A 26,188-nucleotide genomic window follows, 5' to 3' on the forward strand; every position below is an offset into this window, starting at 1 on the left:
AAATTCTGTTTAGGCAATTAAATTTCTCAATCATATCAGCATCATGACGACCCATGCATTCCTCAAGTTTACTTATAAAATATTATATGCTAATATGGGTAATCCCACTAATGAGAATCCTTACACTAATATTCTTTCTGATTCTGCCACTCACTCATCTGTAAAATTCATTTCCAAGACCTCTTCTAGTCCTCTAACTCCATGATTCAAAACAGCTTTCATACTTGGGAATGAATAAGAATGCAAAAATCTAAAAGCTACAACTTTAAACCACAAGAAGAAATAGATAAGTATCTTGGATTACCTAACTATTTTTGCCCTTTCCATTGTTTTGCTGTATTGAGAGATTAACCATCTCTTCCTCTTTCTTCCAAAACCCTCAACTTAGCTCAAGTTCAGAAAAGTTTTAAAACAAGGAAAAAAGAATTAGAGATGGGACAGTAGCACGGGACATTTCAATTCCTTTTTATGAAGGTGAAAATTGGATAGGGGTAACTAAACAATTTGAGTTGGGGACCTACTGATGTAGATAATCACCATGCAGAACCCATAAGAGATTCATAATTGGAGGCACAAGGTATTATGGAGGATATCAATAAACCCTTTCTCATATCTCAGGAGATGAGTTTTATTCAGGACTAAGAGACATGTCATTTAAAAGGATAGGTGAAGGGCACCTTGGTGGCTCAGTATCTGCCTTTGGCTCCGGTAGTGATCCTGGGGTCCTGGGTTCAAGTCCTACATCGGGTTCCCTGCAAGGAGCCTGTTTCTCCCTCTGCCTAGGTCTCTGCCTCGTTTTTTTTAAAACTTTTTAAAAATTTTTATTTATTTATGATAGTCACAGAGAGAGAGAGAGAGAGAGAGGCAGAGACACAGGCAGAGGGAGAAGCAGGCTCCATGCACTGGGAGCCCGACCTGGGATTCGATCCCGGGTCTCCAGGATCGCGCCCTGGGCCAAAGGCAGGCGCCAAACTGCTGTGCCACCCAGGGATCCCTGGTCTCTGCCTCTTTATGTGTCTCTCATGAATAAATAAAATCTTAAAAAAAAAATAAAAGGACAGGTGAGATGTAGGGCTTAAAACATAGTATTTAATAAAAGTTCATACTAAACTATGGGATCCTTACTCATCTCATTTATTCCTAGACCTTCTGAAGTAATGTGTAAAGGAAACTCTGAATGACTCTAAAGAAAATTTCTTGAAGTAGTGAAATTTGAATTTCTTTTCATGAAAAGTACCTAACACCGTGAAAACCTATGTCATGGTACATCATCATAAAGCTTCAGAATAAGAATAAAGAAAAAAAGGTCTTAAAGTCTTCCTGAAAATAAAACAGTTCATGAAATAAAAGACAAGAATGGGATTACACACCTTAAAAGCAAAACTGGAATATAAAGAAAATAAAAAAAAAAAATAAATTCCCACTCAGCTCAGTGTGAGGATAAAGATATTTGCAAACATTCAGGGTCTCAAAAAGTGACTCATTCCTCTTCCCTCCCAGGAATTGATTGGAGTATATGCTCCACTAAGATAAGGGAAGAAAAAGGAAGAAAAAGGCAGACAGAGGTAGAGTCTTGAAAAGAGGGGAAGATTCTGTGAATGGATTGTCAGGATGATGGCTGTGTCCTGGATCTCGAGAGCAGCCAGTCTGCATTGGAGCAGGAGAGTGGAGGAGCTGGACTGACATGTCCAGGACAGATTCTCTGAAATACTAGAAAATTTGGAAGAATTTTTTTGCTAGGTCTATTTGAATCTTTGGGGGAAAATTGGAGATAGGCACATAATAAACCAATTCAAAAAAATAAATTAAAGGCAAACTATTAACTAGGGAAAAGAATTATATAAAATACCAACATAATTGTAGTATGCTTGGCAAAAAACAATATTTACAAAGTCATAATACTGTAAACTCTGACTACTGATTTCACTGAACAACTAACTGTACTGTAAGTATATTGGAAAGGTGGGGGTCGGGTAGGATATGTGTCTACGAGATTATTAAATCTTCAACGATCTCTAATGCTATTTTATTTTTAAATAATGAATATAGATTTCCATAATAAAATAAAATTAATTTTAAACATGGATATTCATATTTTGCATTGAATTTCCAGGAATTTTCTTGAAATAATCTTTTTAATTTAAAATTGCTATCTATGCTTTTCAGAACTGATCACTGCAGTGCTGATCCAATTGTAAGACAAAGAGCGATGCAGCTAGATTTTTAAAATATTGTAAATAGATATTAAACTTTGAAAAGTATTCATCTCTGGTCAAAGTCCATTTCTTGTTTTTCCCAAAACTTTATCAATGTCTCCAGACTTTACCCACTTGTTTTTAATGAATGTCGAAACAACTAAAATTCCATGGACTCCTTGGTAACAGGCCTTCTTATCCTACATAAAATGGAAAATAGGTGATTTGATGAATAAGGGTCCACTCTAAACAGAATAAAAGGGTCCACTCTAAGCAGAATATATATCACATTTTTATTTGAGCACAAGTTTTGTATCTTTAAGCACTCATATTAAATTACTTGCTTTTTCTTCTAACCCTTTGTTCTCCAGAGGTCTTGGCCATGCTTTCTGAATAGACTATCCTTCCTACTATTTGTTACTTGATCCATATTTGTGCCTCTATCAGACATCCAGTTAAAGTAAGTCTTCTTCATCAAGTCCACTTGAATAGTTCTACTCCACACTGATCATTCCATTATTCCATTTCTCTTAGCATTGACGTTTTGTGTTACATTAATTTGTACCTGTTTTCATGTCATCTTTGCTTGTGTTGTTATATCTTTTCATCTGCATTTTGTTCCCCTATTATATTGTAAATTTCCTGAGAATGAGGACAATGTCTTTAACTTCATTTGCATATCTCCATGACATCCACTAGAGAATGCCATTTGAAGACAGCACTCATTAAATCACATTTTCAATGACAAAATCACGTCTAGCTTTGGAAAATATGGCTTATGAAGCACTCGATATAGTTGTTATATGTATTTTCTCTCAGAAAGTCTTTAGGAAATATGCAGATAGAATATTATGTACGTAATACATGCTGAGTGACTTCAAAAAAATTTACAACCCAATGTACTAAAATAAAATTTTTTTAAAAAGTTGCAGATGGAATGTAGCAAAATACCATTGATTGATATATATAAATGCACAATTTGGACAGATAATAGTAATTAATCCATTTCAACAATCAAAATAAACAACATAATTTCATATTATATTCTTTTCCCCATATCTTAAACAGTAGTCAGCTTGACTTTATATATTTATATAAAAATGTAGGTTATGTGATGGAATTTCTATCAGGATTTGGCTTGCTATAGGATCCAAAATACATACAACCTCTTTGGCTTAAATATTTTTTAGTTTGTTTATTTATTTTTAGTAAGTTCTACACCCAACATGGGACTTGAACTCATGACCCCAAGACTAAGAGTCACATGCTCTTTAGTTTGGCTTTTTTTTTTTTTTAAATAAACCTGCCTCAACTTCTTTTTTAATCTCATTAAAATTGTCTCAAATTTTCAGTTCCAGCATTCTGCTTATGGTTCCCCAATCAAAAAAAACCTTAAAATACCAAGGAGCTCATTAAGTTCTAACAATTTCCAATAAGATTCCAAGCCCCATCCCAGCAGTTATCACTTACAAAGTAGGGCCGAGAAATCTATTATTTTTAACAAGTGCCCTACTTATTCCTGATGTATCAGCAAATCGATGATTTAGTCTAGTTTCTTCATCACAGACATAAATAAATGAAGGCATTACACGTGTGTGTGTGTGTGTGTGTGTGTGCTTTATGTATTGTAAATGTCATGCTGTTCCTCAAATCTGGAATTCTCATTCCTAATCCCCAACTAACCTCTATCCATGTCCCTATGGCATACTTCCACCTATATCCCTTGGGCGGTCCCAATTACATATTTTGTAAAAATTTGCCTTGCTTCCTCATTAAAACAGAAAAGTATTAATTTTGTTCAGACTTTATATTTATTAGGAGACATCTACTTTCCGATTTACTGGAGAACTTCTTTCCTTTGCTTATAATCACTTTATTTGCTACTATGGACAATATCTCTGAGATATAGGTTGGTATTGTTATCTTAATTTTATGGTTACTACATTTAATCTATTTTATGCTTATCTCTGTCTCAAGTTTAGGGCACTATACATCCTGGCCAAAAGTGTCTGCGACTTTCCCACATTCCTGTGATGTAACCCAGGCACTTTGTCCCATATTTGACAATAGCAGCCTCCTCTGAACCATACTTATCTCCAGAGGCATGATGATTTCTGCAGGTCTTCTAGGTGTGAAGTTATAGTGCGCATTTATTGCCTCAAGTAAACATTAGCAACAGGCTGTGGTTGAAAGTATCCCTAGTGGGATTTTATTCCTTAGCATTCAATGATGAGGAGAGTCCTTGCATGCCTGCCTGGCTCTATCAGAGACTTTCAATCATGTGTCCCTCCCTTCCCCTCTTTTTTTCCAACCTTTGACATAGAAGTTCTCATTTGTTCATAAAAGAATTTGGTGTTCTCAAATGCAGAGAAGAACAGACAAAAGAAATGTAGGGAATCTGAGAAGCACCATGGAAAAGAGTTTGGAGCACACCCATTGTAGCCAGATGGCCTGAGTAGTATCAGACTTTGCCATTAATAGCTGAGTATCTTGGGAAAGTTATTTGACCTTATTGTGTCTCAGTTTTTCCATCTGTAAAAGGGGGATTAAAGGAGAATTTATTTTATAGAGCTGTTCTAAAGATTAGATACGTTAGCATTTGTAAAGCACTTAAAGAAGCTACAAATCTACTCTCTGTGTAGCACAGAGAGTGATATATTGATAAATGATAGGTGTTCTGGGTGATTGAAATGGATGATGGAGAAATAACTGGTTGCAGTTGTAGGATTTTATATCACCTTAAGAATTTGAATCATTTTAATATAGAAATCTGTATAGAAAAACCGAGGCTTCTATAGTACACACGCTTCTTTCCTTTGTTGCTTTAAGCCATTAATTAGACAGTGGCAAAGAGATCACAATGGTTAAGTTTGATATGCTGAAATGGTTACTATAAGAGACAAATAACTCTTCTTGCCAGGAGATAACTAAGTCCTTCTTGTAAGTAAATATGAAAATAATGCTTACTTCTGGCTCTAGGAATCTTCTGAGCAATTCTACAAAATTCTCTGCTCGTAAATTTCTATAAATAAGTTGCTAACAATTTGCTAATGAGTGAGTCATTATGTACATTAGCAGTCTTTACCTACGTAAGGTGAACACCCTTCTCCAAAAACTCCCTCTTCACTCAAGTGTGGTAAAGCCTAAAACATTTGTCCAAACTTTTATTTTATTTTTTTGTCCAAACTTTTAATTAGCATTCTGTCTTTCAGACATTTTGTAACCATTTGAATTAGGTTTCTAGACTAGTAAATCTCTAGAAAAGTATTTTATGAACAAAAACACCACACCAGTGTCAAGAGCCACAGAGTGTACCAGAGATAAGCTACTTATTTCATCTTCTGATTATGGCAGGGCATAATCTAAAATATCTGTTGTGAAAACAAACAAGCTATGGTTAAATTTAAGTCTCTGATGAAAAAAAGCATGGCTATGAAGCAAATGAAGTCTGAATGTTTATTTTATTGTTTAAAAGATTTATTTATTTATTTGAGAAAGAGAGATGGAGAGAGAGAATGAGCTAGGTGGGGGCGGGGCAGAAGGAGAGGGAGAAGCAGGCTTCCCATTAAGCAGGGAGCTCAAACTAGAAGCCTACTTCTAATTAGTTACTTTAAAAAAATGTTTACCTATATGCTAAGTTGCTAAGATTATATTTAAGTGAGAGGCTCAAACTAGCATTCAAACCCTCGGAGAGTAGAGAAGCTACAGTAAAACCTCATAAATTATAAACAAGTGATTCTTTCAAAATACAACTCTTTATTTAGGCAATAGAAAATATGTGTAACATAAAATACAAGTAAGGTGTTTGGAAACCATACCGGTTAGTTGCATATTGGAATACAGTATGTCCATAATAGCCAAACTGTGGAAGGAGCCACAGTGTCCTTTGACAGATGAATGAATAAAGAAGATGTGGTATGTATATACAATGGAGAATTAGCCATCAGAAAGGGCAAATACCCACCATTTGCTTCTACGTGAATGGAACTGGAGGGTATTATGCAGAGTGAAATAAGTCAATCGGAGAAGGACAATCATCATATGGTTTCACTCATATGTGGAATATAAGAAATAGTGAAAGAGATTATAAGAGAAAGGAAGGGAACTGAGTGGGAAAAATTAGAGAGGGAGACAAACCATGAGAGACTCCTAACTGTGGGAAACAAACAAAGGGTTGTGAGGAAGGGGAGGTGGGCGAGAGTATGGGGTAACTGGGTGATGTGCACTGAGGAAGGCACTTGATGGAATGAGCATTGGCTGTTCTACTATATGTTGGTAAATCAAACAAGTAAAACAAATGTAAAAAAAAAGATTGCTTGTTGGAAGTCTAAAATGCTTATCTTTCATACAAGTAAATAATTTAAATCTAAATCCATGAGAATGTGTGTCTTTATTTTAATACATATATTATAAAATATCAGTATATTTCTTTAATCAAAATGGTATAATCTTAGTCTCATGAGAGTGGTTTCTTCTAAACTGCAGATATATTAGTTATAACGATGAAGTTGCTGTTCTCTGCTTAACTACCTATGTCACAGAACTAAATATTATCAGAGTATGACAATTATTCAAAAGAAAATCATCTTTGTTGATGTGAGATTTAATTGTTGAAATTAAAGAGGCCAAATCACTAGGCGTGTTTTATAATATCGAACTACAGATGCTCTCTGTGTCATACCCTGCAGCAACTTTTTAGGCATTCCATATGGCTAGCAGAACTACTAACAAGTACATACAAAAAACTGTGGGATGAAGTAAAACCGAACGATTCAGACAATTGATTTATGTGCAATAAGTGTCACTCAAGAAATTTTATGTTATTATAATTAAATAATTGTATGGTGAGTTTTAATTCCAGCTCTATAAGTTATTGAATGACTGTAATTTTGAAATTAGGCTAAGAGACCTAAAAACCTGCAGTCTTCCAGGTAATATTATTTTTTAGATCTTGGGCTAGTAAATGAGCTCTAATTTTAAGTTATGCAAGTAGATACTTATTAATATAAATAGAACATATTAAGTGTATGTTCTATATAGTGAAGAGTTACATAAATTCAGATAATTGTGCCAGTCTTACTGAATATAATCTGTGAAATAAAAAATTTGAATAGATTGACATACATGTAGACAGAAGTCCTGGTACGTTTGGAAAAGAGCACAAGACTTGGAAGTACAGGAACTGAGGTTTTTGGATATGCTTACTGGGCATTAAACCTTGAGACAATTATTTCACCTCTTTAAGGTAATTTCTTTATTGTGGAAATTTGGGAAATGGGATAGCTGATCTTTAAATTCCATTCAGCTGTGTGATTTTCTAATTCTGCCCACCTCCTATTTTGTATTTGTATCTCATCAGGAGAGAGGGTGAGTATGGGAACAATAAGGTCATATGAGATGACAGGCTGTCATAAAGAAACATAATGCTCTGGATGCACTTAACTCTTGCTGGCCTGGACAGATTTCTTCCCAGAGTCCAGAACTATTATAATCTTTGAGGAAAAGTAGAAAATATACATGATATCAGGCCAAGTAGTCTTCTATTTTTCCACCCAGGAGAAAGAAGACACCTGTAAGATACAAATGGAGACACTTGTCCAAGATTCAGGAGACCAGTACACCCTTCCTGCCCTCAGGTCCATAAACCAACTGATCCTTCCTTTAAAGTCTTTTCTGTATTTAAACTGGGGTGCAGAGGGGTTGTTGCATGCAACTGAAAATATATATAGTCAAGAATTTTAATAGCAAAGTGGATGAACAACATGAATAGTTCTTTTACAACTGAGAAAAGAGACACAGGGAAATACATTCTGCCTCACTAAAGCATAAAGAAGTTCAATGCAAACAATATGAAATCCTTCTTTTGCCCACCAGACTGGCGGTTAAAGTGCTATCCCCAGATTTTGCAAGAGAGATAAAAATATTTCTGTTGTTGGATGTATAAATTACCATAAACAACATGGAGGGAAATTAGGCAACATGTATCAAGAGAGAAATTGTGTATATCATTTGAACTAGCATCTCACTTCTAGAAATTCATATTATGGTGATAATTGTGCAAGTTCAAAAGGATATATGCTGAAGAAGCTTGATTGCAGCATTCAATAAAACAGAGTATTTTGAAGTAACAATTATCAGTGGAAAGTAATGCATTATAGACTACCATATGATGGAATAGTTTGTTACTATCTTATATAATATGATACATTTTATCCCTCTATTACTGTCCGTCTCCTTTACTAGCATATAATCTTCAGAAGGCAGGGGCTTTGTCATTTCAATATTTTCCCATACCTATAACAGGGGCTTTATAAATGTGGTTGAATGACTGAATGAATTGAAAAGGGTGGAGTAAAGATGTGAAAACATATTCATGATCTTCTGTTGAAAGAAGAAAAAGAACAAAAGAAACTTCTAGCAAATATAATTGAGAGATATGAAAATAAAGATGAACAAATTAAAAATAGAAAAACAGTTAACAGAATCTCAAAATTTCCATGGAAGTTTGTTTTTGAATTTTAACAATAAAATTCTAAAATTTATCTGAGAAAATAATTAGGTAGTGATAGCTCTGAAATTTTGGAAAAAGAAGATTATCTGGAGTATCTGTGAGTAACTGAAGCAGAGAGGAAGGGCTTATTCCATAAGCTATATGGCATATTATGAAGTTAAAGCAATTTATATGTTAGGCGGGCACAAGAATCAAATGATAGGTCAATGGAACAGAATTTGTGACCCAATAATTTATATAGCAGTAAGATTGTGAGTTAGCAGGAAAAGAAATGGAGCTGAGATGATTGGAAAGTATAATATTAACTTTATTATATCATACTCCCAATGCGTTTCAGATCAATCAAATGTTAACTGTAAAAACACGTGAAAAACACCCCCCCCCCCAAAGTAGAGTACATGTATCTCTGTGATGCTTGGATTGGGAAGCCCTTCTTAAAACCTAAAGCAAAGAAGATTTTGTGAAGGCAGAAAAGTAATTTCACTGCAATAATTTAAAACCTTTAAATTTGAAAATAAAAATAGAAGACAAAGTACAAAATTAGAAAATCATCTGTTTTTTGGGTTTTTAAAAAGATTTTATTTATTTATTAGTGAAATACACGGAGAGAGAGAGAGGCAGAGACATAGGCAAATGGGGAGCCAGATGCGGGACTCAGTCCCAGGACCCCAGGATCACAGCCTGAGCCAAAGGCAGATGCCTCTAGGAAAATAATTGTAATGAAGCAGCAGAGCTACCAGAAATCTAACATGTGTAAATGAGCAAAGAGATGTCAATGTAACTCATAAAATAATAAAATTAAAATGGCTAATGAATATATGAAGGTGTATTTGACTTTACCAAGACTCAAAGATACACAAATTAAACCAGATACTTTTTTCTTTGATTATATTGATTATTTATGTGATTATAAATTATAAAAAACAAACAACATTAGTAAGAATGGGGTAAGACACAGACCTTCCCACCACTTGTGGAGATGTGAATTGGCAAAAACCTTCAGCACTGTGGATCAGCATCTCTTAATATGCCAGCTGTTAACTCATTGTTTTTAGTATTATTTATTCATTCACATTGTTCTTCAAAAGTAAATCACATAAGTATTATCTAAACATATTAAATTGTCAAAGTGCACTCAAATGATGCAGAAAAGACAGAAGTTCTTCTACTCCACTTTATCCCCATTTTCAGTAAAGTACAATGATTGTTACTGTGTTTTCTTACAAGTCGCTTTTACTGAAATTCCTATGTAAATGGAAACATATATTGTTTGGCTTTGAGCATTTTTTATGTTCAGTGGATTATATATATATATACACACACACATACATATACATATATACATATATCAGTGAGATATAATATATATATAATATATATATGTATATATTAGTCAGGTTGACCAACTTAGTCTCTGGCTAACAAACCACCACCCAAGTCTCCTTGGTTTCACATATAAAAGTATATTCTTTACTGTGCACAGCTGTGCTTTTCCGCAGTGATGCGTAGATTAAGACTGCCATCATGCAGCTATGTCATCTGGAAGACATAGTTTCCAGGTTTCTGATGCAAGGGAAGAATGAGTTTGAGGGCCATGTGCTGACTCTGAACGCTTCAGCTCAGGACTGGCAAGCATTAATTCCACTTAGAGCTCACTGGCCAAAAGTAGTCTTATACTCCCATGAGCATATGTGCTGGCTGGGGAATGTGGTGGAACACACAAATATTTGGCATAAATAGTATTTGTAGTAAATATCTCTGCTATAATATTGTATGTATTGTTTCCTTCACAGCATGAGAGTCTCAGGGTGGTTGAAGTGGTGGCTGGATTCCTTATAGACCATGGCAGAGGCTGCAAGCTGCTTCTGACCTAGCATGTCCGAGTAGGGCATCATCACATTGTGATTCTGTACGGTTCAATGTGACAACCAGATGATCCAGTTCTCTTTTTGACAAAGATCTTCAAAGGTGACAAAGGCCAGAGTTAGGTAACTAAAATGCACTGGCTTCTGTGTCAAGTGAATGCAAGTTGCTTTGGGTTATCTCTGTTATTGTAGAACTGAAAAAACACATTTTCCAAATTATTATTGGATCAAGAACAACCCATTCTCATTCTCCAAAACCCCATGTCTTCTGCATAGGCCAGGCAGGAAAGTTAAATGGAGGAAGTGATAAGAATCATCATTCCTACATTTTTCAGGTTTTTTTGTTGGTGACACTACAGCTTGCAATTTGTCAGGGATAAGGTATGTCTTTGAATTTTTATTTTGTTGTTATTTTTGTTACAAATACTTAAATATGGAGACTTCCAATTGGACTTTGTATTACGAGATCTCATCCCAGTATAGATTCTGTGAATCACCTAGAAACTTAGAAAAGATTCCCTAGAAGATAGAGCCTGAGAGAAACAAGAGACAGAGAAAATGAATCAGAAAGGAAAGGAGAACAAATGTAAGGCAGTATTATCAGCCTGGTCACAGTTTCTGCTTCTACTACTTCTGCTGTTTGTGCTGTTCTGCATTTTCTTAATCCTGAATCAACTTCCAAGTTATAGAAAAATTACATGACCAGAACAAGGGACGTTCTTCTCCCTGAATTAGCTGCAAGTAAATTGCCAGTATAATGTCTGTTACTCTTAAATGATTTAATGTGTACTTCCAACCAACAAGCAGTCCTATATAACTGTAACGTAACCATCAAACCCCAAAATGAGCCGTTGCAGGTACATAATCCCTGCCATCTAATCCTGAGACTCCCTTCCATGACGCCAGCAGCTCCAGCTACTATATCCTGTAGAGCCTAAGGATCTGGCCTGTCATCTCCTGTTGCCGTTAAGTCCATGCTTCTGTCCTCCTTCAGCGTGGACTAGTTCTCCAGTCTTTCCTTAAGTTTTCTGGCCATAACCTTTTTTTTTTTTTTAGATTTTATTTATTTATTCATGAGAGACTGAGAGAGAGACAGAGACATAGGCAGAGGGAGAAGCAGGCTCCATGCAGGGAGCCTGATGTGGGACTCGATCCTGGGACTCCAGGATCACACCCCGGGCTGAAGGTGATGCTAAACCCCTGAGCCACCAGGGCTGCCATAACCTTTTTGAAGACTACAGGCCAGTTATCCAGTAGAATATTGCTTAATCTTCATCTGATATTTCTTCATGAATAGATTCAGATTATGCATCTTCTGGAGGAATATCTCAGAAGTGACCCTATTTGACTATGTGAGTCAAATAGGGTCATAGGGTCAAATGGTGCACATTTTTGTTTGTTTATTTGTAGTGAGGATTTTTGTTTGTTTTTTGTATAATGCTTCTTCATTTTATTTTTTATTTTTTAATTTTTTAAATGGTGCACAATTTTATTGATGAGGTTAATTTTGATCACCTGATTAAAATGGTGCCTGTCAATCTTCTCCAAATGTAAAGTCCACATTTTTAGACTCCTTAACTCCTAAGTATTTTGGTGTCAGTGACTTTGAGATTATGTAATTATTCTGTCCCTTATCAAATTAAAAATGTTTTCATTTTTGTGTTCTATCAGTATGGACTCTAGATTTATTTTATTCAAAGGGTCATAATTTGTTACTGTTATTTATTTTGTTGCTAAACTTGTGCTAGATTTAGCCAGTGTTATGTGTCTTCAAGCTGGCTTCTGTGTCTTGGTGACACATCATCACTTTTAAAGAACTTCTTTACTTTTTGGCACAATAAAATGTTCTAGATTCACTTTGAACTTTCTTGGCCCCTGCCTGAGAATTAGGCATTAAAAAAAAAAAAAAGTAAAAAATAAAAAGCGCTAGGTGTATTTCTCGCTATCAGAGGGCTATAGCTCCTTGGCTCTTTCAGTGGCCAGAGCTAGGAAAGCTAGGCCAGAGCTTCTTTGTTGACACATGCACATACACACACATACACACATATAGACATACATACACATGTTCACATCTATATTTATTTCTATATTTATGTATAAGCTTCAAAGCCATGATTTCATCTCTATATTTCCAATTTCAATCCGACACCACAGAGTTTAATCTATTTTTTTGTATTTATAACTCCTGTCTCTGACAGTGAGAAACCTGGCTCCCATCATCTTAATATATTTGAGCAATCTATTTGTCTGTAAGCAGTCTTCTGTTACTGCACCCACCCCCCGCCCTGCGCCCCTGTGCTTTCCTCACTGCAGGCCCCAGCACCCTACTCTGGACCTCACAGATCCTCTTCCACCTCCTCAGCCCATCCCCCATATTTCCCAGTGTAAATGCATATCTTGCTCAGCCCCAAGGAATGGATTTGGGACTGAATTATTTAGAAAGAGAAGAAAGGGAGAGGGAAGGGAACAGGAGGAGAAATGGAGAAGAGTGAAAGATGGGAACAGAAAACACAGGGAAAGAGGGAAAAGAGGAAGCTGGATGCTACAGCAGATTTTAGCTCAATGATCGCTTGTCCCAATGGACACAGTCAGAGAGGCTGTGCAAACTGCTGCAAGGCTGAACACTCTGTTCAGAGGGAGGAAGAGTTCCTTCCTGTCTCCTGTCTCCCACTGGGCAAAGTCTCCTTGGGTATTTACTACCCTGAGCTTCTGGTTGCAACGCCTGGCTTTTGCAGGCTCAAAAGCAAAACTTCCTACTAGGGAAGCTAGAAGCCCCACAGATCTGCCAGGCAGCAGTGGTGATTCTTTCTGCTAGCTGGCCCGCATCTCAGTCCAAAGGCGTGACAATAGCAACATCAGCTAATGGGCTCAATGACACACAAACCATTGCTGTAGCTATTCTGATGGAAAACCAAGGCAAATGTGGGAGTCTAGAGCAGTGATTAAACTGAACTAGTACAGCCCATCCCTTCCCTGAGATCAAAAATGCAAGTCTAATTCTTCAAGCTAGAGGCCAGTTGCAATTTCCCAGAATATTAGCAAATCAAGCTACAGCTCATTGCTTGCAGTTTACCCCAGAATTATCATCACCATCATTATCAGCAAAGGCAGTCATAACCATGTGCCACACCTCAGAGTGCTCTGCTGTGCTTTGTGCAAAGTGAAAGCATAAATGCCTCCTGACTTTGGTGGGGAGTGTTATTCAAGAAGTCCATATCGACATAAAGAGGAAAGTTCAATTTCATTTATAATGGTGATGTAATGCATGCAAAGTAAAATAATGTATGTACTGCATATACTAAATTATGTTCCTAAGCAGTTTTAATAGGCAGCTTTGATTTTGAAGGAATGTGGGGGTAAAAAGTGATTATTCTTCTATACTATTGATTTCTCTATGCCTTAGACCAGTGCTTCTCATCTGAGGCAAATTTATACCCAGGAGACATTCAGCAATTCAGTCTAAAGTATCAACAGTGTTGGGGAACTCTGACCTATGTGATGATATTTTTTTAGAGATTTTATTATTTTTATTGTAGAGAGCACACAGGAGAGGGGCAACATGGTGTTAGGAGGAGGGAGAGAGACAAGCACACTCGGCACTGAGAACAGAGCCCTATGCAGGGGTTCCATCTCACAACTCTGAGATCATGACCTGACCTAAACCAAGAGTCGGGATGCTTAATCGACTGAACCACCCAGGAACCCCCAGGTGATGGTATTTTAAGCTTCCTTCTTTAATGTAGCTTAATTTGTAGTTACAACCTAAACCAAAGCAAACCAAAATAAAATAACTAAAACCACATGGGGGAAATATAACAAACCTAACCGTCAATTTGCAGTAATACTATTCCTGATATCAAAATGCCATGAAAGAGATCTAACACTCTCCTATGTATGTTATCTGTTGAAATCGTAACGCCAGCCTAATTTTTACAATTGTTTTGAACAACTATATAGTCTTAGTTTTGGTTTTCTTGGTTTCTAGAATGCAGCATCTAATACCAGCTGTCTCTCAGGTTTGCACATCCTCATAGACTTCATTATCAAGAGTGAGGTGAATGCAGGAATCTGCTTCTAGCAAAGGAAAATCCCCTGAACGTATGTATGAACATGGAATCTGAAGGGCAGGAGTGATGATAAGCATGCACACATGATGACAGGGATGGGTAGGAAGAAAGCCAAAATGTCTTGGTGTCCTGCGGTCTTGCCAAGCATTCACAGCTATTTTGGAGGTGTTAGGTAATGACTAGAAGTCCCACACATCCACAGTTTTCCTCAGAGCTACTCTGGGATCAGAGAACAGAATGTTCTCTTACATGTGAAAGTGTAAACTCACAATGTAAGGAAGGCACAACATATAGTTTCTTGCTGCCTTAACGTACACTCTTTGACTTTATAGGAACTCACCCTATTCTCACACACACAGCAAACAAAAAAACCCAAAAACATCCTGGATCACCCGGGGTGTGTGTGTTTTTTTCCCCTTCGCTGAAGTATATTCAAGTTTTGGGAGGTGACTGAGACTTGTCAACCAGGAAAAAAGTTGGTGGTATCCCTCCTGCTCAAGGCAGTGTAACTGACACAAGAGATTCACACACATTCGAGGACTATGTGTGAGATGGCTGATCTGAAGGAAGAGGAAAGAAGAAACATAAAATTAATTTATTCCTACTTGGAATACTTCTTTAAAAACTAAGCGGTTCTATTTAAAATCTTAACATGTGTAAATGCAGTTAAGCATCACTGACATGGACTAATTATAGGCAAGGACTGTAATAAATTAAAGAAATACTTAGAAGAAAAATAGCACTCGAACTTTTAAGTACTTACAGTAATCTGTAATCATGCTAATAAACTCCTCCTAAAAAAGGATTGCTCTAGAAAATTGTTTTGGTGTTTTGAGGTATAATCAGCAGTATTATCTTAATTAATTAATTAATTAATTTTGTGTGTGTGTGCAAAAAAAAAATAATTTTATTAAAGCACAGGGAAAGGACCTGTGGGTGGAAAGAGCTGCTGCCAGCATTATGGTAATTTAAAAAGTTATGTTTTGAAGTCATTAGAATAGTTTGTGGTAATTAAGTAGGTTTAAAATGTCCTCAGATGTGTATTTTTACTACTAATTTGCTCAGCAAACCTTTTTTTGTAGATTGGATGAAGGAACTTTTAGTTCAGGTAAGATAATTGATAAAACTTACAAATTAGAAGAGTTGTAAATTAGTGAGATATATTATGCAAAGGAGAGTTTCCACTGGAAATAGGATGTTGAATTTGGCAAGTCAGAAGTTAGGATAACTTGAGGAGAAAGAAAGACCAATCTACAGTGAGTGAGTGGGATTTAAGGGAGAGGAAACCAGGGAGGTGAGTAATAGTGAGTTCTGAGATAGAGACTGAAGATGTTGGCCAATGGTAGCCATGAAGCTATGCAACTAACTTAAATTTTATGAAAATGGTCAAAGTCTGGAAGTTATTTTCTGCAGAGAACTTGGAAGAGAGCTGGTTGGGGAGAAATTAAAGTGTTGCCATTTGAGGTTGAAAACCATAAGGTCACAACAACAAAAGAGAACCAATGATAAGAAATCAAAACAAACAAAAGTCATGTTAACATATCTGGGACCTGTATCCCTGAAGGCGATCACCTGACCTAAATCTTGTTCTATCTGTCCCATTTTAGCAACTTCTGCCTACATCTAGTCAGTGGCTTCCTTCTATTTCAGCATGTTAGGTGCGGTGACCCCTGTTTCAGTCCTATCATCTTTCAGTGGTCAGCTGCAGACCTGAGTCTTGTCTTCCAAGAACTGGTTACAATAATCTTGGCAGCCATAGCCTTTGTTTGATAAGGCAGTTCATTGTTCAGACTCCAAACCTGAAATTAGCTCTTAATAAACTAAACATTAATTTGTGATTAGCTGTGATTGGACAATCACAAGATGGAGGCTGGGGGGAAAGATATGAATAAAAGGAGGAAAATACAGGTGTAAAATTAACCAGACAAAGTGTCTTGTGTGAGCAAAAAAAAGCATTCATTTTAATCTGATCTTGGTCAAAGGGCCATTGTTTACTTTCTACAATGTAACTGCCCATTTATTTTTTAAGATTTTATTTATTTATTTATTTATTTATTTATTTATTTATTTATTTATGAAAGACATACAGAGAGAGGCAGAGATACAGGCAAAGGGAAAGAGGGATCCCTATGGGGAGCCCAATGAAGGACTTGTTCTCAGGACTCCGGATCACGTCCTGAGCCAAAGGCAGGCAAACGCTCAACCACTGAGCCACCCAGGTGTCCCTTAACTGCCTCTTTATTTATTTTTTTTTAAGTTTTTATTTGTTCATTTAAGTAATCTGTACACCCAATGTGGGGCTTGAATTCAGAACCTCGAGATCAAGCATCACATGCTCCTCCCACTGAGCCAGCCAGGTGCCTCTTAAAAAGATTTTGTTGAGTCAAGATCCATTAACTGGTAATGTTCAGATATGTACTGGATTTAAATATCTTTAAGGTGTCAATGAAGAAAGATATGTTAAGGCAGATACCAGTATAAATAAGATTACAGAATGAATGTTTATTTGTGAATTCAATAGGTCTTTCTAGCATACAAAACTGATATGCCTGTTGAAAAGAACAAAAAAGTCTTGCACACCAAAGTCCTTATCAACTGAAAACAACAGCAATGCATCTTGTCAGTTTCATCTACTCCAACATGTTTACACACCAAATGTATTAGATTCAATAGTGCAGAGATTCACAACCATGGCAGCTTCTTGGTATGACTGCAATCACTTTTAAGGCGCTATTTATCTGAGATTCTAATTTAGATGGTGGAAGGGAGGCTTACATATTTCTTAGTTTTAATCTCCCCAGATGGTTTTAATGGGTCTGTGAACATTATGTAAGTAAATTGTGAAGCAAATTACTTGGTCATAAGCAGCATTTAAAAATGAAATACAGTATGCTTGCAATAAGGATAATCTTAATTTATGAGAATTTTGTGTCAACTATGTTTGTGTCAATGTGTGGACATGAATATCTACTTGGTTGCTATATAAAATATGTTTTTGACTTTGGAATATGCTAATCATTGGAACTTGTCTTCTCACAAGATGAATTAATGAAGTTTATATAAAATTAATTTTCTATTCATAAGGACCTTCAAACGAAACTAAATGGACTTTTAGTGCATAGAGGTTAAGAACACAGATTCTGAAGCTCAACTGAGTTTGAATCCCATATCTGCCACTAACTGACCTTAGTGACTGTGGGCAAATTCCTCAATCTCTCTGACCTCAATTTCTTCAACAGTAAAGCAGAGAAAATGATAGTTGCTACCTGATAGGATTGTTATGAGGATTAAACAAATTTGGATAGCATTACAACAGTACAGTACAGTAATATGTAAATATAATACATCTTTATTAAGTAAATAAGATAAAAGTAATTCATTTGGACCTTCATTCAAAGACACAGCCAAACTTTACTCTGGGTCACAAGACATTTCAATAACAAAAGAGCATAGTCAAAGCAAGGGAATTATAACTAATAACTTACTGGAGAAAGAAGTGCAAAAGTCAAACCTAACTTCACATTAAATGGTTGGGAGAATAGGTCCTAGGCGTGGACTGAATGTGTTCTCAGTTGGTGCCTCTGGAAAAAAACCCTTTAAATCCACTTGTATCTTTTACTTTAGCACATTGAACACCATAATATTTAAAAATGAAATTCTTTCTGTCTCTATTTGAGTCCAAATTTGATGTGATACACTGCCTTTTGAATGCTGTGTGGACGTCTTACAATCCTTTGATGCACCTATTCTGCTCAGCAGATGAAGCTTCCATGGAAGATATTTTCTTTAGCACTTGTGATGTTTCCAGTGAAGCACAGCAGTAGGAGCAGTGAGTAAAATTTCAATTCTGTAGTCACTTGGGTAGATGTCAATTTTGGATTAGGGAAATTATAGGCTCCATGATAAATATTTCAGGCTGCCAACTACAATGAAAAGTAATTAAAGCAGCTATGACAACAGGTGCTGGATGGGGGAAATGGTGCCTTTTATCATGAGGTTGTGGGTGCATGTGTTAAATGTGCTCATCATTTTCTCTTTTCTATTATTCACTGAATACCCTGGGGAGATTATTCTATTGCCAGCATTTATAGGATATAATGAAACCACATTAAATATGTATCTGATTGCTACCAACTGTGTGGAAAGCGTATGCTAACTATGGCTATGTACAGCGAGTTGGGGTCAGGGACCAGTGAAGTTCATCTTCACTGTGACTTCTTTACGCTTGACCCACGGGCCTTCACTGTTTCATTGACCTTTAATTCAAGCATCAGGTATCTTTTTGTTTGTTAAATGAAAACTTTAAGAGGGTTGTGACAAGATACACATTTCTTTTAGACCTCAGTGTTTCCAGAAAGGGAACTCCTTAACATATGGCATGTGAGCAGCCACGATGGAAAATGATTTTAATCTTATCAGTTTTAATTACATATTTCTTTGGAATATTAAGCACCATATTTCACCACACATTTCATGTTGACTCCATCAAACTCATAGGCTTATCCTTAAAAATGAAAAAGAAAGGTGGTTTTTTTTTTTTTTCTTGGTGTTTTAAATAATACATTGGTTCGATTTTGGCTAATAAGGAATTATGTTCATAAGAAATTATGTTCATATTAAATGTCTAGAATGAGGCAATGAATAAGATAAACAAATAAGAGAGTGTTTTGTAAAATAAAATGCTCAAACTATGATCATGCTTTTTTAAAAATTTATTTTCTTGAAGGTAAACAAAGATAAAGTTTCTAATCTTTTACTTTCCACTTATATAGAAGATGATTGTAATTGAATGATAAACTTCTGCTTTAAATGTAGAATTAACTTTTACATGTGTATTATCCCTTTTCTCATTGTTTCCTTTGTATAAGGACACACATTCTTCCAAGGTTAAAAGAGTTCAGAAGCCACTTCTGTGTATATGTAGATCAGTGCTTATTCATAGATGACAACTTTATCATGTATAGTTATGTTTATTGACCTCAGAAGAAAAACAAACAAATCTAATAATGCGCAGTGATCTTGAATTTTTTACTACAAATCTAATGCAATAAATTTAAAGATTAAGCATCTTAAATTTGCATATGCTATTGATTATAGTCTTACAATATTTCAAATTAATTTACTATCAAAATAGCTGAGAACTTTGGAAATGTCATATAAAATCTGATGAGAAACTGTAACTTCTTGGCTTTGAATATATGAATAAATATCTCTAAGATTTTTCTGAAGAAGTGTGAATCTGTTCTGAGTCTTAAGTCATTCCTTTAAAGAAATATTTACGGTTAAGTACCTACTACATGCCTGGCCCTGGGTCAAGCATTTAAGACAACCAGCAGAGTAAAGGGGACTATCATAGATCTGAACACTTGGGAACACGGTACTTTGTTTTCAGACTGAGAACTGAGGAGCTAGCTTCCTAACACTCTCTAGCACTCAGAATTACTGATCTGAAAGGCAAAGATTTTCTATGGATGTAGCTCTGTTTCCTAGAGAATTCCCTGGGTATATGCTTTTGACTCAATGAGTCTCATGGTTAAGTAGGGATGAAACCACTGAGAAGAAAGGAAATTTTTAATTGAAATCAACCTAGAACTTCTTGATGCTTATAGGCATCATAGAAGAATTCTGTAGTCTATACAATCAATGGCACTTCGGCCTGCTGGTTGATGAGAGGTTATCGGCATTCCTGTATTTGTATATTGGGCAATATGCTGGGCAGTGGGGTTACAAGGGAATGAGAGAGACACTCTTCCTGCCCTTGTGAAGCTTACGCACATCTTGTTAGGAAGACAGATTCAAGAGCAGCAAGTCCAATTCAGCACAGCAACTGCTATGGGAAGAGAAGAGCCTAGCTCAGCCTTGACAGTGGTGGTGGTGAGCACCCAGCAAAGGCTGTCTTGAGGATTAATAGCTGAACAAAGACCCATAAAGACAAGTTGGAAAATCATGGGGGCTGGGGAGAATAGACGGAAGTGTCCTAGGCAAATAGAAGAACAGATGGTCTCTGGGAAGGATGAAGATGAAGAACTCATGAATCAAGAAAAAGGAATATATCTGTTTCCCTGGACCTTGGGGAGTGAATCAGGGGATTTGTCATTTGTGTTAAAGAGTTAGAACTTTGGGGGCACCCGAGTGGCTCAGTTCTTTAAGCATCTGCCTTTGGTTCAGGTCCTGGGATGGAGCTCCACATGGGCTCCCTGCTCAGCAGGGAGTCTGCTTCTCCCTTTGCCCCTCCCACGCTCATGCTTGCTCTCTCTCTGAGATAAATAAATAAAATCTAAAAAAAAGAGAGAGACTTTTGTCCTGAGGGCAATGCAGAGCCATCTAAATGTATTGAGCAGTGCAAAGACTTTGAAACAGTCACTATAATAATTAAAAGAGGGAAAAAGAGAGGTGGCAGAGAGATGCCAGTAGGAGAATGTGGCAATAATCTGGGTGAGAGATTTTTGAAGGAAGAACTGTAATGTGGCAGCACTGGGCACTAAATGAAAGCTAAGCGGACTGTTTAGGAGTTTGTGCAGTAAGAATTTAACGCCATTCATGTGACGAATGAGGGAGAGGGAAGAATCAAGGAGGACTCCCAGATTCCTGTTGGAGTAACTGCGTGGATAACCATGCCACTCCCTGATAGAGGAGGGACACAGGAGAAAAATGGGGCTTATGAGGTTGGTTTGGAAATATTGAGCTTGAAGTACTTCTGGAATATACTAGAAATAGTTTGACTGGAGCTATCAGTGGTCAGTGAAGCAATGAGAATGGGCACATGAGCTTAGGGGGAAGAAATAGCCCTGAAGTATAACAAGATAAAAGCATATGTAAATGCAGAGGAGCCTAAAATTGAGTTCAGAATAGTCAGAGAACCATGAAGTGATTTACCAGAAAGTGAGCCATGAAAGTTCAGGATGTTGGAAGCCAGCAGCAGAGTTTCAAAAGGAGCAAATGACAATCAACATCCAGTGTTGCTGAGGGGCCAAATCAGATCGGCATGAGTATTTACTTAGGTTCGTTCGATAAAGACATAGAATATTTTGTTGGTTTGCCTGGTAGCCACACCAACTTTTTGGCTGTTCTAGTGCTGTGATGTTCTTGTGTGATGTGGTAGGCATATTAGATGTATTAGTTTATATAATTTTCGCAATATCCCTATGATCTGGTGATATTATGTCCATTTTACATACAAGGAAGTCAAGCTTGTGAAGCTTGTTTTGAGCCACAGATACTTATTCTTGGATGCAGGTTTGCTTTTTTCCACTCTATACCACACTGCCTTGTGGGAGGCCTAATGTCTGGCCTAACATCTGAGGATGTGGTATCATGTCCTATCTGTTTCAAGGTGAGCCCTGATCTCTTTTGAGTCAGGTTTATGCCGGATCTGGTTCCCGCCTTATAATCCAATTTTGACTTCAGTGTTAACCGTTCTCCGTCCAAGTTTTGTCTTGGAAATCTCCCTAGAGCAGGGTTTCTAAACAGCACTGCTATTAAAATTTTGAGCCAGATAATTATTTGTTTTGTGGGGCTATCCAGTGCATCGTGAGAAGTTTAGCAGCATCTAAGGCTTCTGCACACTAGGTGCCAATTGCATGTCCCACCTCCAAACAGTGATAATAAAAAAATGCCTTCACCCATTGCCAGATGTCCCTGGTGGACAAAATGGCTCCCAGTTGAGAAGCATTAGCCTAGAACCACAGTCCATTTCAGACCGATGCTCTGCCTTGCTCTTACTAACCTTTTTTCTCTTCCTCTTCCACACCACTAACGAAACTGGAATCCAGTTCCTGATCACTGGGCAAGTTGTTATGATGTCCCTATCCAATCACCACTGGCCCCTGATTTCAATTCTAAGTAGACTTCTCCTGGATGTAGTGCCACTGGTCCCCTCTACCTGCAGAGAAAAGTGTGTTACACCACCTGAAACCTCCCACCTGGTGGCCTTTGCCACATCTGTGTCCATCTTAACCTGTACTCATCAGTGCATCTCTTCTTCATCCCTACAGTTGAGGGACTGCCTCTGTAAAATCTAGTTTCAGATCTAAATACTCCCTCTCTCTGCCTTTTCTGCTACAGTTAACCAGGTAGTTGCTCTCCAAATTCTAAGACATGAGCCTTTGTGACACTAGTAATGACACAAAAGCATGTTTAAGAGGGAGGATAGCCCTCAAGGCAATTTCCAAAGCATCTTTACTTTCCTTTAAAAAAAAAAAATCACATTATAGATCCAGCATCCATCAGTTAGTTTAAACCACCTTCCAAGCTTTATTTTCTGTATTATCCCTGGAGGCAAGATATCAAGTAAATAGTACCTCATTTAATGTTTAATATGCATTAAAGTGCCTTCCCCCCCCTCCCCAAATTCTAGAGTTGCATGCTAGTTTTAGAATTAAGGACTTCAGTAAGTGAGTTAATGTCCTTTGTCATACTCAAACCTAGGTCTCCAATCTTATCATCCTCATACTTAGGTTTTTCTTTTTCTATAGTTATTCAGAAGCGTTTTTCTCCATTCCACTTGCTATGGATTTCATACTCTCTTCTGTTTGTTTTAGGCTTGCAAACAAAATTGCACGCGGTGTTCCAAATGCAAATCAATCAGGGTTTTGCTTTGTTCTGTTTTTATGAGTAAAGTAATATTTTCTGTTAATTAGCATTCTTTATTTTGATTCTGATTCTGAATATTGGACTTTATCAGACAGTTCTATTAAAAATTGAAACAAAACTATTTAGTGATGTATTCAGTTGCTATCATCAATGATAGTTTATGTTAAATTCTCCCTTCTATATCAAATGATTTATGTTGCTAATTTACACAATCAGCCAATTGTATCTATATGTTCCATGCCTATATGTATGTATTTCTGAGATAAACATCCATCCCCCGGTTATGCCTGTAAGAAGATTATATCCTCATTATTAGGCCAGGTCTCTTTTGAAAAGGTGTAATTCTGGGTGTCAGCCACCCAGGAAAACTGAGGTATAATTGATGTAGGCAGGTGAGGAAATCCCATTGAGTGTTCTTGAGGTTTTACTCCCTAAGCCTAGATGTGATGAATCTAAGAACACTAAGGAGAATCCCCAGATATTAAGAATTAAGAGTGTGAATGACACTAGTCATAACAATCATTCTTATGACCAAGGCAAGTAAGAAATTTATTTAATTTAATATTCATAGCAACTATATGATGCTGGTGGGTGGTATATTATTATCCCTACTTTGTATCTGGAGCCACTGAGACAGAGTTTAAATAATGTGTCCAAAGTCACTCTGATAGTAAGTGGAGAACTGGGCTGTAAACTCAGGTCTGCTTAAATAAAAAATCCCCACTTAAAGCCAATATAGTCCTAGAAGTTACTGTGAAGGAGGCAGGCTCGCCATGAGGCAGGAACCTGTTAGAATATTTCATTAGAGTAGTCCAATAGAAATATAATACAAATCACATGTGTAATTTAAACTTTTCTAGCAGCCACTGTAGAATAGAGTAAAAAGAAAGAGATAAAAATAGTTTTAATGGTATATGTTTAACTTACCTAAAATGTCAAAAATATTTTAATGTGCAACCAATATGGAATTATTTTTTAATCAATATAAAACTATTTTTTAAAAATATTTTAAATCTATTTATTCATGAGAGACACAGAGAGAGAGAAAGAGAGAGAGGCAGAGACACAGGCAGAGGGAGAAACAGGCTTCATGCAGGGAGTCTGATGTGGGACTCCATCCCAGGACCCCAGGATTATGCCCTGGGCCGAAAGCAGGCCCCAAACCACTGAGTCACCCAGGCATCCCAATATAAAACTATTAATGAGGCCTTTTACCTTCTTTTTGTGAAATCCACCATACATCTACTTGCAAGACATCTCAGTTGGTACCATACATATTTCAAGTGCTTAGTAGTCACTTGTGGCTAATGGCTCATGTATTAGATAGCATAGCTTAAAAGACCTTGTTTCAGGATTTGGGTAATTTATATTTTAAAGATTACCTTGTGTTGTGTCATTTTATCTCACTTGGAGGATTTTTCTAGCTTTGAGTAATTTCATGTTTGAATGATCTAACTTTCTCTCAATCATGTTGCAAGGAATTAAGAGGTTGATGAGGATCAGTAACCCCCCTACTTCTACTAATGGCCTCATAATAGCCACTCCTCCTCTATTCTGGAATTTTCTTTTCTTAGAAATTAGTGATTGTTGGGGGTTCCTGGGTGGCTGTTGGTTGTGTGGCAACTCTTGGTTTCTGTTCAGGTCATGATCTCAGGGTCATGAGATCGAGCCCTGCATTGGGTTCCACTCTCAGCATGGAGTCTGCTTGAGATTCTCTCTCTCTCTCTACCTCTCACCCCTGCTCATAGTCTCTCAAAATAAATAAATAAATAAATAAAATCTGAAAAAAAAATAATGATTGCCTTAAATTTGATATTAGTTTGGAATTTGAGCTCTTGTGATTTTCCTTATATTAGTCTTTCACCTTTCCATTCTTGCCTAATATCTTTTTATTTATCTGGTGAATTTGCAAACAGGTTGCTTGCTGGAAAGTATAGACACAGCCTGATGATTAATCCAGTGAATGAACTGATGCCAGAAATGCAACAGTGTAGGCAGCAACCAACTCCCAATCCCATTGGTATACAATAGGCTCTTCTACTTAGAATTTCTAGGCCACTGTAGTTTAAATCCAAACTAAAATGAAGAGATTGGGGATGCTTGGGTGGCTTAGCGGTTTAGCCCAGGGTGTGTTCCTGGAGATTGGGGATCGAGTCCCACATCAGATTCCCTGCATGGAGCCTGCTTCTCCCTCTTCCTATGTCTCTGCCTCTCTCTGTGTGTCTCTCATGAGTAAATAAATACAATTTTTTTTTTTAAATGAAGAGATTGATAACAGACAACTGATCAAGAAAACCAGCCTCCTGTAGCTGCTGATGTAACTTAGGAGCAACAACTGGCTCACAAAATGGGCAACAGAGCATGCTACTAAAAAAAAAAACCTAGATATTTATAATGAAGAGATTGGGTAAGGGGTACTTTTACCAGTAAGATATTTCAAAACAGTTGTGATGTAATCGTGAGAAAATAAGTAAGGGATGAAAATTGTAAATTATGTAATAAGTGAAAAATTTTGAACCTTGTATTTGTTGAAATTCCTTTATAATTGGAATTGTCTGGAAAAACCTAAATTCCATCAATTGAACTGAGACAATTTGCAGCAACATGATATACATGACAATGTCTACAGCAAAATATCCTCAATATTCATTCTCACCTCTTGATGAAATATTTTAAAGATTCTCTCCCTTTTTTTTTAATTCTTCCTTGTTCACATGTGTTTCTGACTTAAGGTAGATGTGAGTTTAAAGGAGATAAGTAGAATGTGGAACAGGTCTACGTTTGAGGGCTCCTGAGACAATCAAGGCAGGTGTTATGACTTGGAGATGAATGGAAACCATAGCAAAGACAGCTACAAGTACCTAATAAGACAAAAGAAGTGTGATTTAATGATTAGGCACACATTGGCCTCTGTGCTTTGTACCAAGCAAGCTAACAGCTTCAATTTAGAGCCCCATC

Source organism: Vulpes vulpes, chromosome 4, assembly GCF_048418805.1.
Source record: "Vulpes vulpes isolate BD-2025 chromosome 4, VulVul3, whole genome shotgun sequence".
Lineage (NCBI taxonomy): Eukaryota > Metazoa > Chordata > Mammalia > Carnivora > Canidae > Vulpes > Vulpes vulpes.